Source organism: Oratosquilla oratoria, chromosome 4 (assembly GCF_046742065.1).
Source record: "Oratosquilla oratoria isolate Oo_2021 chromosome 4, ASM4674206v1, whole genome shotgun sequence".
Taxonomy (NCBI): domain Eukaryota; kingdom Metazoa; phylum Arthropoda; class Malacostraca; order Stomatopoda; family Squillidae; genus Oratosquilla; species Oratosquilla oratoria.
In genome coordinates, this window is record NC_134780.1 from 84,689,169 (window position 1) to 84,702,148 (window position 12,980).

A 12,980-nucleotide genomic window follows, 5' to 3' on the forward strand; every position below is an offset into this window, starting at 1 on the left:
GAAATGCCTTTTGCCATTCCCAGAGTATGGAGAGAGCCGAAGAACCATCACGATGATTTTCTTTTGAATGATTGATGTTACAAAATACAGAAAAGTAAAAGGAAGACAACCTCTTCAGTATCCAGACATACCATAATCTAGAGCACCTGTCCCACATGATGACAGCTCACTAGTACCACAACCTACAGAAAATATAAGTATACTTCTCGTCCTACTCTAAGTCTTACTTGTAACTTGAACGTTAAATATTTACTACGCATTAATTTCCCTAAAGATATACGGAATACTAATGTTATTCACGTATTTGTTAAAGTTACTATATGCAGTTATTTATATTCAGAGGGAAGATGCAATGGATATTTCGTCTGAAGACTCAACAAGTAGCAGCCAAGAAATGAAGGAAGTATTCATACCAAGAACGACTTCAGAGCCTCACTTTCCAAATCAGAATGAGCCAGATGATTTGATCAGGTATTTAGGTCTTACTAAGCCAGGAGTTGAACTCCTTACATCAAGGCTGAAGGACTAGGGGGAGACTGCAGGATAGCTGTGTCCCGGAAACGACATGAAGAATTTGAAATTTACCATGACATTAGTAATGGTCTGTGTTATTGTAAATATGTGATTAGTTCGTTTACTGCTCTCGGACTCGAACTCCTGCAGAATGGCGACTGTTCATAGAGAGCTCAACACGAATTCTGAAAGCAGTGTTGCTCCACAATGGAAATTAAGATCTAGTCCGTTAATCCTTAAATAACGATGTTCATTTCTTATTAATGGATTAACTTTTAAGTTGAAATTTATGATAATGGACTAGTTAACTCCCGTTAATAGTTCATTAACTTCATACATTCCTTCGTCTTCAGATTTTTTGTACAAATTTTAATGAGAATATGACAATATAATTAGATAAGTCATTGTAATTCTTTCCAACAAAATAAATATGCATTATTTTTGGTAAAAAAAAATGTGCTTCGGAAAACGAATAAACGAAAAGAGTGTAAAAATATATCTGTGGAACACATGACACGTTTCCTTTTTGCTGACATAAGCTCACCAACAGTATATATAAGTAGGGTTGACGTACGGTAGCTATGCTAATAGGGGGATGGCCGTGGAATTTTTGTCCGACTACATGCTTGTTATATTGCGGTTTGCATTTGTGCACATACATGCTCCCTTTCTCGTCCGAAAACTTTGGAGCAAAAGAAAATACGAGTCCCTCGCCGTCTCTAGCCTTGGGGTCTATCACCTTATAAGTATATTGATTTTTATTCATTATTATTATTATTATTATTATTATTATTATTATTATTATTATATATATATATATATATATATATGTATATATATATGTGTATATATATATATGTATATATATATATATATATATGTATATATATATATATTACTGACAGACCAGACCAGTTTCTTATTTGGTTTAAGTTGTTACCTATCATCAACTGCTCAAAGTACTACCCTCCACATCTGACACTGCCTATCAAACGTTCGGATTGTGCTCTTTGTCCATCCTCATGATAGCTCTAGTTCGCCGTTTCTGTATCCTGTACTGGTCCAGATCCCAGCCACTGTTGCAGAATGGCGCAACTCTATACTTTCCAGTGTCTCACGCGACGTCACAGCACTCCTCGACATTGAACAATGTCCAATGCACTCCTCGGCAGATTTCAGAGTTTCATGTTTAAAAAATGTCCCACAGTTCTTTAGGGTCCTCAAGGGTACCAGGTACCTCAAACTGATTAGAAACTACTACTGCATATTCCTGGACACACGCATCATCCCTAAGCTTCTCCAGATGAAATCCAGGTGGATTACATCTCCGGGTTCTCCCTGACTTGACACGCAGTCTGAGTGTTCCAACCACAAGTCTGTGATCAGTCCCAAAGAATTCAACCCTCCAGTAAACTCTACAGTTCCGTAGGATCATCCAACAAGTACTAATAAGTATGTGGTCGACCTCCTTTGCCATTCCGCCGGCATCGGTGTGGCTCTCGTCTATGGGACCAGGAACCAGCAAGATTTAGCCTTCTGGACTCTGCAAAGTTCAGACGGAGAGAACTACTGTACAGTATAATGTTCCTAGTTCTAGAACCACGAGGAAATACATACTTCATAGCCAGCTCTGTCGGTGCCAGTAACAGCATTGAATTCGCTCGAAACAACAAGTATTTTTCGTGGTGGGCACTGATCCACCGTAGAGTCAAGCTTGGCATAGGGCAACTTCTCTTCAACTATATACGCCTCGGTAGGAGCCCAAAATGGACTATCAACATAAGCAACTTCTATAATGGTACATACAGCTACTGCTAGGTGGGTCCCATCGGTGGGGCCTGACCAAAAGTAGGTGTAGTCCTCACTATTGATCTCACTTCTGCCTGGTCTTCTTATCTCTGAGAGGGCCACTTTATCCAGTCCAAACTTACTAAGCTCCGCCAACGAAAGTTAGATGAGGCAACTGTCCTTCTGGTACCGTGTAACCCAGTACTACCTGCCGCATTGTTGGATTGTCGGCGACTACACCGGCTCTCCCACTGTTCACCCGACAATGAGGAGGGCGTGTTGAACACCCAGATGGATTAATAAAAACAAATAAAAGGGGTGAAAGAATTCTGAGTCGATGGACTCACTAACCCACGTGTTTGCCGTGCGTGGCAACCGTGTAAGGTCTGGAGACGCGAATCATGGAGGCCGAGTGATATTCCACTATTGTGGTTGCCTCGTTGGACCTCTACTCAAGTCGGGACGGGTGGTTTCTCTTAGATCGGAGAGGCAAATCGACTGTGCTGCCTGGCTTTAATATTTTTGTAGGGCACACCCTGAGTCAATTACCACCTAGGCCAACACCGCACGATCCACGGCTGTCTACCCGTAGTATCATGGTCTTGGGTGTATATACTCTCCTGTAATGGGATGGATGTAACGGTATCGTTACATGATCTCCATCGAGCGTTACTTGTAGACACAAGATGTAACGGGGTCGTTACATCATCTCAGAAAGGGGTTACTTCCACACACAATTTGAGTTTTGTTCTTTATTCTTCACACTTCAAGATTCTTAGTCACACTCTGTTACACAGTCTTAACACTAGGGCACGTCACTAGAACCGACGCTCGCCCGCGTCTTGTCAGAGAGTTTTGTTCCCCGGAAGTGCTGAATGGACAAGTTCTTGAGTTGCCTTTTATCGTGATCTTAACATTTATCTTTAGTTATTTTGTTGTCCCACATGGGTGGGGCAACTGCATTATTTACGTATTGATGTCTACTATCATACATGTTAATTATATATCCAGGGGAGGACCGTCAGTATACGTAATATCGTATGTCAGTACTGGGTGGCTACTAGATTGATCGCGTGTGTTCGTCTGTGTGTGTGTGTGTCGTTTGGTGGTTGACAGTGCTGTTCACACGAGCACGTAATGTTGAGTCGGCGTTTGTTTGAGAGGAGTGCTTAGGTCAGCGTTTGATGCTTGTGGTGGACAGTGAGTGAGGAAGTGGGTTATATGACTGGGCAATACTACTCGTCATGTATATGAGGCGTATACACTCCCATGACTCCTGGGACTATCTTGTTTATAAAATCTTAGTCTCCCCTCGTTGGATTCCGTGGTGGGCGAGGGAGTGCGAAGACAAATCATAGACATATGTATATGACAACCATATTTGACACATACAGTGGGGGTGGGCTTGCAACCTGCGCCTGTCAAAAATCACCAAACCTGTTATGTGGGTTACTGGGGGTGTTGCAAATTAGGCATAAACCCGTCGAACCCGGCCTAGGGTGAACCAGAGGCGGGCTTTCCGTGTGAGAGCCTGAATAATTCTTTGTCCCAAGAAGATCGATTACCCTTTTTATCAGCGGAGTTTAGAAATATTAAACTGGATATAGTGGCTCACTCAGAGGTAAAAGACCAGGAAGTGGCGAGATCAGTAGTGAAGGTTACACCTACTTTTGGTGGGGCCAATCTCGTAGGAGTAGCTGTAAGCATATCTAGCCGACTACAATACGCCGTTATTAAAGTTACTCCAGTTGATGATCATATGATGCTAGTGAGGCTGAAGCACACCTTGGGTTTTGTTACAAGCCATGTTGCAAGGAACGAACAATGAAACAGGTTGGACAATTCACACGTTTATTAATTTATGGGTTATGCGTACAGGAGGGCGCGTAAGAAGTCTAAGACGTCACAATTTTAAAGTGATTGGTAAAAGATGTTCTTCGAGTGAAAGTGAGCATTTCTTCTTTAACCGGGTTGTTAATGCGTGGAATTCGTTACCTTCCACTGCCGTTGGAAGTAACACAATAACAGCATTTAAAAATAGACTAGATAAAAACTTAGACACTAATCCGCAAATAAAATATTATCCCTTGCAATAAAAGATCTGACAGCCCGGCAATTAATTGTAATTGTATAGGATAGTGGTAACAGTAGTGTTAGTTCATCTATCGCCTAGTTACCCGTTTTCTTAACTGTAACTTAGTATAGTAAACACAAACAGCTTCGTTAGGGCCAGTAGGTTTGCTGTTGTTTGTTCTTCCTTTGGCTTCGAAGGGGCGCGTTTTTCGCTACACAGGGCGAAGGCGCTGCCACGCCTAGTATAAGTATGTTTGCAATTCTACCTAGCAGCTACGCGCTCTGGGCGCGGTTACGTGCGTGTGACATCGGCATGCTTCCGAATGTCTGCACTTCTACCTACGTTCCATCTTATTCCTAATAGGTGCCTGTTTGAGTAGTCATTCGTGTCTATGTGGCAGCGTGGTCACGCCTGGTATGTGTGGCCCTGCTTGACTCTCCCACGAAGTGTTCTATGCCAAGCTTAAATCTATAGTTGATCTGTTCCCACCACGAAGATACACTTGTTTTGAGTGACTTCAATCTAGTTATTGACACCAACAGAGCCTGCTATAAAGTATTCATTGGTCCCACGGTTCTGGAACTAGGAACATTAACAGTTCTCTCCTTCAGGATGGGGATTATTGGTTCCTGGTTCCCGAAACGATTGCAACACCGGCTGACATGATATAGTAATTCTGAAAAATCGACCACATACTTGTTAATATTCGTTGGAAGATCTTGCAGAACTGCAGGGTTTATCGGGGTGCTGGATGCTTTGGGACTGACCATAGACTTGTGGTCGCAACATTCAAACTGCATGTTATTGTGGCAAAGTAGCATGCAGTTGATACTTTAGGGTCTATATGGGGCGCCCCTACGGACCAGAGGCACACATAATTTTGTCTGTGATAGAGGAAAACTCTGTTCATAGAGAAATTATGACACTTTTATACTACGACTATCCCGCTGTTATGCTGTCCCCCAACCCCTTGTTACTGTCCTGTACCTTTTCTCTGATTTTTTTTTTTTTTTTTTGCCTACCCTGTGGTGGGGGAAGAGAATGCTACCACCAAGTCTTTCCACTTGAGTCGTAAAAGGCGACGAAAAACCGGGACTGGGGATGGGATTAGGAGTCCTTCTACCTGTAGCCCCAAAAGGGGACATTCCTAAAAAAAAAAAAAAAAAAAAAAGTAAAGGCATAAGTGGGTCTGGGAGGTTTCCAACCAGTGCCCTAAGGTTTGGGTCTTTTAATGTGTGTGGATGTGGTACAGATGAGAGTAAAAGGGAAGAGATAGGCAGTATGTTTGTGAGGAGAAAGATGGATGTGCTGGCTTTGATTGAAACTAAAATGAAAGGAAAGGGCAACTGTGAGTTTGGGAGTGTAGCTGGGAGGTACTCAGGAGTGAAGAGTGGGCGAGGGGGAGAAGGGGTGGCTATACTAGTAAGTGAAAAGATAAGTAAGCGGGTAGTGGAGTGGAAGGGGGTTTCATCAAGGTTGATGTGGATGAAGGTGAAGCTGGGAAGGGAGATGTGGATTTTTGTAAGTGTGTATGGGCCTGGTAGTGAAAAGAGCGTAGAGGAAAGAGAGGCTTTTTGGGTAGATATTGTGATGGCCCACCATCCTCCATGTATATAAAATGTCTGTATCTGTATGTCAATCTTTAATTGTAAGATAATTATGTATGCACTGTAAATTGCTTGTATACGTTGTGATGGCCCACCATCCTCCATGTATCTAAAAATATCTGTATCTGTGTTATCCTGTACTTGTTAGGTAATTACGTATGTACGGTAAAAACTGCTTGTATACTTTATGGGATCTACTCTCTCTAGGCCGACAGACGAGAACTAGTTCTGTCCGGCTCATCCTTCGCCTTCCTCCCGTCCTCACCAACTGTATATATAATGCATCGGCCGGCTCCTAGCGAGCGCACTTTCGTTGGCTGAAGCGACGCGTAACTTTATCTCTCCCATATTGCTTTTGCTCTAGTACCGTGGCGTCACCACGTAATCTATATTCTCATGACTTGGTTTTCGGTGGAGGAATTAATTGTCAATTGATCAATTTTGTTGTTGTAAAGTTCTTATATTTGTTTTGTTGGCTTTTTGTTATAAATTAAATTAGTTATTTATGTTAACTTCCGTTTGGATTTGCCTTACCCACATTAAGGCCACTAAGTACGAACCCCTCCTAGACATATTTCCTTATATCCTTGCGGAAGGCATAACAATATAAATTAGTGCATAGAGAGATTAGGGAGAAATGTCAATGTAGTTGCATTGGGAGACCTTAATGCTAGGGTAGGAAATGAACCAATATACGGAGTATGGGGTTCCAGGTAAAAATCGTAGTGGAGAATTGATGGTGGAGAAGTGTCTTGAAAGAGAGTTGATGATAGCAAATACAGTGTTTCGGAAGAAAGTCAAGCATAAGTACACATGGGAGAGGGTGGTGACTGGAAGGGTGGCAGATAGAGCGTTAATGGACTATATAGTAATGACCAGGAATATGATAGGAAGAGTTAAGGATGTACATGTTCTAAGGGAAAAGAGTGGGGGGATATCAGATCACTATCTGGTGGAAGGTAAATTGAGAGTGGAGAAAAAGGAAAAGGGCAGAAGGTAGGGAGGTACTTAGTGAACTGCTTAAATGAGAGAAAAAAGGAGAATGAGTATAAGAACCTGAAACAGGAGTGGGAGGTAGTAAAGGATAGAGTAGAACTAGGAGTGGAGGAGGAATGGGGATGGTTCAAGGAGGGAGTCATAAGGTATGCAAATATGGTGTGTGGAACAAGGAGGGTGGGAGGAAATGGAAGGGTAGTGAGTGGTGGGATGAGGAAGCAAAGAAAGGTGTAGAAGAGAAGCAGGCAATCATAGATTGGTTACAAATTGGGACGAGGGAATCGTATGAGAGGTACAAAGTAAAGAGAAGGGAAGTCAAGCATAAGATATAGGAAGCAATGAGGAGAGCAAATGTAAAATGGGGTAAGAATATGACAGAAAATTTTGAAAGTAATAAAAAGATGTTTTGGAAAGAAATGAAAAGAGAAAGAGGAGGCGAATCAAATAGAGAAGAAAAGGTGAAAGGTGCAGATGGATAGATGATAATGGAAGAGAGGGCAGTGAAAGGAAGGTGGGCAGAGTATTTTAGGGAGTTGCTAAATGTGAAGGAGGAGAGGGAGGGAAAGGTAGTTGCAGTGGGAAGCGCTAAGAAAATGAAAGTGATGAGTGAGGAAAATGGAGGAGAAACAGGGAAGGATGAAGTGAAAGCAGCTGTTAAGATGATGAGAGCAGGTAAGGCACCTGGGTTGAATGGATGCCATGCAGAATGTCTGAAGATAGGAGGTACAGTTATGGTGCACTGGCTGGTGAGGTTATTTAATGTTTCTTTAAGTGAGGGTAGAGTGCCGGAGGACTGGAGGATTGCCTGTATAGTTCCGCTTTAAAAGGGAAAGGGGGACAAGTGTGAGTGTAGTAGTTACAGAGGGATCGGCTTGTTGAGTGTAGTTGGGAAGGCTTATGGGAGGATCTTGATTGAGAGGACTAGGAGAGGAACAGAGGGAGTACTTGGTGAGGAACAGCGTGGGTTTACGACAGGTAGGGGTTGTGTAGATCAGATTTTTGTTGTAAGACAGATATGTGAGAAAGCTATTGCAAAAGGTAAGGATTTTTTTGGGGGGGGCTTTTATGGATCTGGAAAAGGCTTACGACAGGGTAGACGGGAAGGCACTGTGGGAGGTACTGCAGATATATGGGATAGGAGGAAAGCTGTTAAGAGCAATCAAGAGTTTTTACGAGAGTAGTAGAGCTTGTGTTATGATTAGAAATGGAGAGAGTGAATGGTTTGAGGTAAAGGTGGGACTTCATTAGGAATGTGTTATGTCACCCTGGCTGTTCAATCTTTACATGGATGGGGTGGTGCGAGAGGTGAATGCAAGGGTAGTGGGTCAGGGGTTGGAGATTATTAAAGAAAATGGAGAAAAGTAGGAGGTGAGCCAGCTGTTGTTTGCTGACGACACTGCGCTTGTAGCAGGATCAGAGGAGGGATTGAGGAAGTTAGTGACAGAGTTTGAGGTGTGTGAAAGAAGGAAGCTGAAGATAAATGTGGGTAAAAGTAAGGTGATGAGATGTATAAGGGGAGAGAGTGACAGCAGGCTGGAAGTGAGCATTAAGGGTGAAAGACTGGAGGAAGTGGATAGTTTTAGATACTTGGGTGCGAATGTGGCAGGAAAGAGAGGAGGGGGTGGAGGTAGAATGTAGATTGAGAGAAGCGAGAAAATGCCTTGGTGGATTAAAAAGTGTAATGAGAAATAGACATCTGGGAATGGATGCTAAGAGGAGGTTATATGAAGGAGTGATTGTGCCAACAGCACTGTATGGGGCAGAAACATGGAACATGAGAGAGGAAGAGAAAAAGAGTTTGAATGCGTTTGAGATGAAATGTCTGAGAAGTATGATAGGGGTTACTAGGCTAGATAGAGTGAGAAATGAGGTGAGGAGGAGAACAGGGGTGGAAAGGGATTTGGTAGATAGGTTGATGAAAGAGTATTGGGTTGGTTTGGACACATGGAAAGAATAAGTGAAGAAAGATTAGTAAAGGAAGTGTGAAAGGCAGAGGTGGAAGGAGTGAATATGAGGGGACGTCCTAGGATGAGATGGATGGATGGGGTGAAAGGGGCATTACAAAAGATAGGAATATCTGTGGAGGAAGGACGGGAGAGGACAGAAGATAGGGGTGAATGGAGAGGGGTTGTGTATAGATGATGCTGTGATGCATGAGGGGGAGTGGGTGGGGGATGGGGGGGTGAGGAAGTGTGTATGAGAAATAATTTGACGCAGCCCGACGGGATTTCTCCCCGTCTTCTCCTTTTATGCATGGAGGGACGGAGAGGGGGGTCGCCGAATTTATGAAGCGGCCTTGCTGTGGATGTGCTGTGTCTTGCAACACTGCTTCTGACCCAGGGCAGTGGACAGGATGCAGGGATGACCCGTCATCCAGGAGGTGCCAAGATGGGAGGGAGGGTGGAGGGGAGTGGAATATATAGGAAATGGAATGGGTGGGAGTGGTTTCTATGCCTTTTTCTTTTTGGTTACACCACCCCCCCCCCCGTGTAGGGGGAAAAGCCTTTGGTATATATATATGTACGTATGTTTAATCTGAAGAAGCTCAGGGATGATGCCTGTGTACAGGAGTATGCGGCAACAATTTCTAATTGGCTTGAAGTGCTTGGCAATCTTAAGGGCCCTGAAGAACTGTGGGACACCTTTAAACGTGAAACTCTGAAAACTGGCGAGGAATGCATTGGACAACGTCCAATGTCGAGGAGTGGTGTGGTGTCGCATGAAACACTGGAGAATATAGAGTTGGGGCGTGCTGTCAGAATGGCTGTGGACCTTGACCAATACAGGACTCAAAACGGTGAACCAGAGCTCTCATGAAAATGAGCATGAAGAGGTACGTCAGGGGACTCGCTGAGGATGCCGAAGGCCATTTTAATGCAGTTGACCTAAACCTGCATACCGAGGCCCGAAAAAACTCCGTTCCAAATATGTGACCCAGAGGAGTAGTCCGAACAGCTGATGGCGGGCTAATGTCATGCATGGAGGGGTGTAGCTTCTCTGTTGGGCACTTTTACTTACAGTACCAGCCCTTCAGTGTGTACATTGAACACCCGTGGTGACAAAACACAGAAATGACGCAGGCCCACCTTCACTTCAGTCCACTCGCTCTAACCATTTCCAATCCTAACACAAGTACTAATACTCATGTAAAATTTTTGACTACCCTTTACAACTTTATTCCAATCCCATATATATGCCATACCACCTACAATGCATTCCTGTCTACCCTGTCATAAGCCTTCTCCAATCAATGAGGAAGTTATTTGAAATATTTATGGCCGGTGCTACTTTAGCGTGCGGCCTACCTGCACTTTTACACATTAGCGTGAGGCATACCTAGGCTTTTTACGGTTGGTGTGCAGCCGACCTCCACTATAAGAGTGTTATACTACAGGACGATAAAAACAAATTAGATAATATTGAATAATGATATATTATTAATGACTTACACTTAATCATACATATAGTAATTTTTTCTCAGTACTTTCTAGCAAAAGTGATCCATTTGTGACTAGAAAAGTTGAATATTAACGCCTCTCATTTTCTTAATGGCATCTAACCATGATCGTTCAGCTTGAGCGTGTGCTTCTGTCAGTGAATACACAATGTTCTTATGGTTCACCGTGAGGTGACGATAACCCATGACATTTAAATTACCATATGTGGGCCATTCATCCAAATGAATCGCTTAATGTATATTTACATTCCCGCTCAGTGGTTGGTAATTGTGTTTTTGTCACGCCGTTCCACACGAAAGTATCGCCACAATATACCATCCGACGACCAAATCTTGCCTCGTCAATTTGAACGGGGTTGTCGTTTGTCCCAATCGTCTTACCTCGTTCACGATAAGAAATAAGGGTTTTACTCACCTTTCTGTATATATCATACCAGTCAGTTATCGAAATGGAAGACTTTCCTGTTACTGCCGTATTCATGGGTATTTTCATAACGGAAAAGACCACCAGTTCTAAGATTTCGCACAAACTCAGATTACAGTGTAATTTGTTGTTGATGCCTGTTAAAACAAAAGTACCATGTACCCGCGGGACGGGTAAAGATAGACCGCACACTAAGGTCGTTTTATACTGATTGATCAGGAACACTCGGGTATTGCGGTAATCAAATCAAATCAGCCATCCTGAGTCCACTGCTGAACAAAGGCCTCCTTCATAGCATTCCATGATTCGCATGACCGCGCCAACCTCTGCCACGTCACTCCTGCAAACTTCTCTATCTCGTCTCTCCATCTCCTGTCTGGTCTCCCTCTTCCACGCTTCCTATCTCGCGGCGTCCACTCAGTAACACACTTGCTCCATCGCCTACCTGCCCAATTCCACTTCCTCTTTTTCACCGCCTTCACAATATATTTCACTCTAGTCTGCTCTCTCACTCAACTTGCTCTCTTTTGGTCTCTCAGCGTTATTCCCATCATTGATCTCTCTATTCTCCTCTGTGCAGTCCTTAGTTTTGTTTCCATTTCCTTCGTCGGTTTCCAAGTCTCACACCCGTAGATTATTGCTGGCAGAATGCATTGATTGTAAACTTTACGTTTCAAACATAAAGGTAGAGAGCCTCTCAGGATTTTATTATACTTACCAAACACTTTCCAACCAATTGCAATACATCTTTTTATTTCATTATCATGATCTTTTGTCACTTTCACCGTCTGGGTTAAATAATTATACCCCTCAACTTCTTCAAGACTCTCACCATCGATTACAATCTCTTTACTTTGAACTTTCGTGTTAAACATTAGATTTGCTCTTATTGATTTTCAAACCCAGCCTACTTTGAGACTTTCTTTGTTTAGATCACTCAGCATCTCTTCCAAGTCTTCTGCTCTTTCTGAAATAATAATATCATCCGGAAATCTTAGGTGGTTCAAATATTCGTCATTAATCTTCAAACCTTTCTCTCCCTAACTCGACCTAAACTGCACGTTAAATTAGCACCGTTTTAACCCTTCCTCGGATGTTGAGACAGCCAGAAATAATATGTAAGTCGGTCGAACTCTTTTCCATCGCCAATAACCAGTACTTCTATCCATGGCGGCAAATTCACGCCGAAGATGTGGATGCATCGAAATGGCAAAAGCGAGATTAAGGGATGGCAGAAAAAAGGAGAGATAGTAGAAGTTAAATATTGTCAGGTTTCTTGAATGAAGATCCAAGGTGATCCTGGTTTTTAGGTGGTGCCACCATAGTCTTCGCATCAAAACCCAACCTCAGGAAACACAACGATGTACAGGTCAGATGTGGGGTTAATGTCTTGGAGTCAAAACAAGAGGTAACCTATCTTGGAATACCCTTAGATCAGTCCCTCCCAGGGAATGCCATAACGGATAAGATTGTATCCAAGTGTTCACATAAAGTCAATTTTTTGTACAGAAAAGCCAGAAATTTTGATCTGGAAACAAAGAAGCTTCTGGTCTCAGCATTGTTACACCATCACTTTGATTACGCTTGTAGCTCTTGGTACAGCAGTCTGAGCAGAAAAAAAAAAGTCCCGGCTACAGGTTACACAAAATAAGATCATTAGATTCATACTAAATTTACCTCAACGTAGTCATATTGGTATTGAAGAATTTAGCAAGGTAGGAATGTTACCTGTAAAATATCGTGTCCAGCAGCTGAAACTAAACCAGGTTTACAATGTCGTTCATAATTCTGCTCCCTCAAATGTGTGCTGTAATTTTACATTATCGGCTGAGAACCGAACCCGGAACAGTCAAGACTCTCTTACTGTACCTCATGCAGGTCCCTTCACCAAAAACAGTTTTCACTTCACAGGTGCTCAATTATGGAACTCGCTACCTGTGACCATTAAGAAGTCAAATAGCAAGGTTACCCTCAAGAAAAAAGTCAAGGGTTACTATATGTCTCAGCTATGGACAGAGAACAGCCTTGATTTTGTGTACTACTAGCTTAGTGAGGGATACCTGATTCCATGAGTAATACCATCCAAATCTGCGTTCACTCACAACTGTTCTGACCTCCACC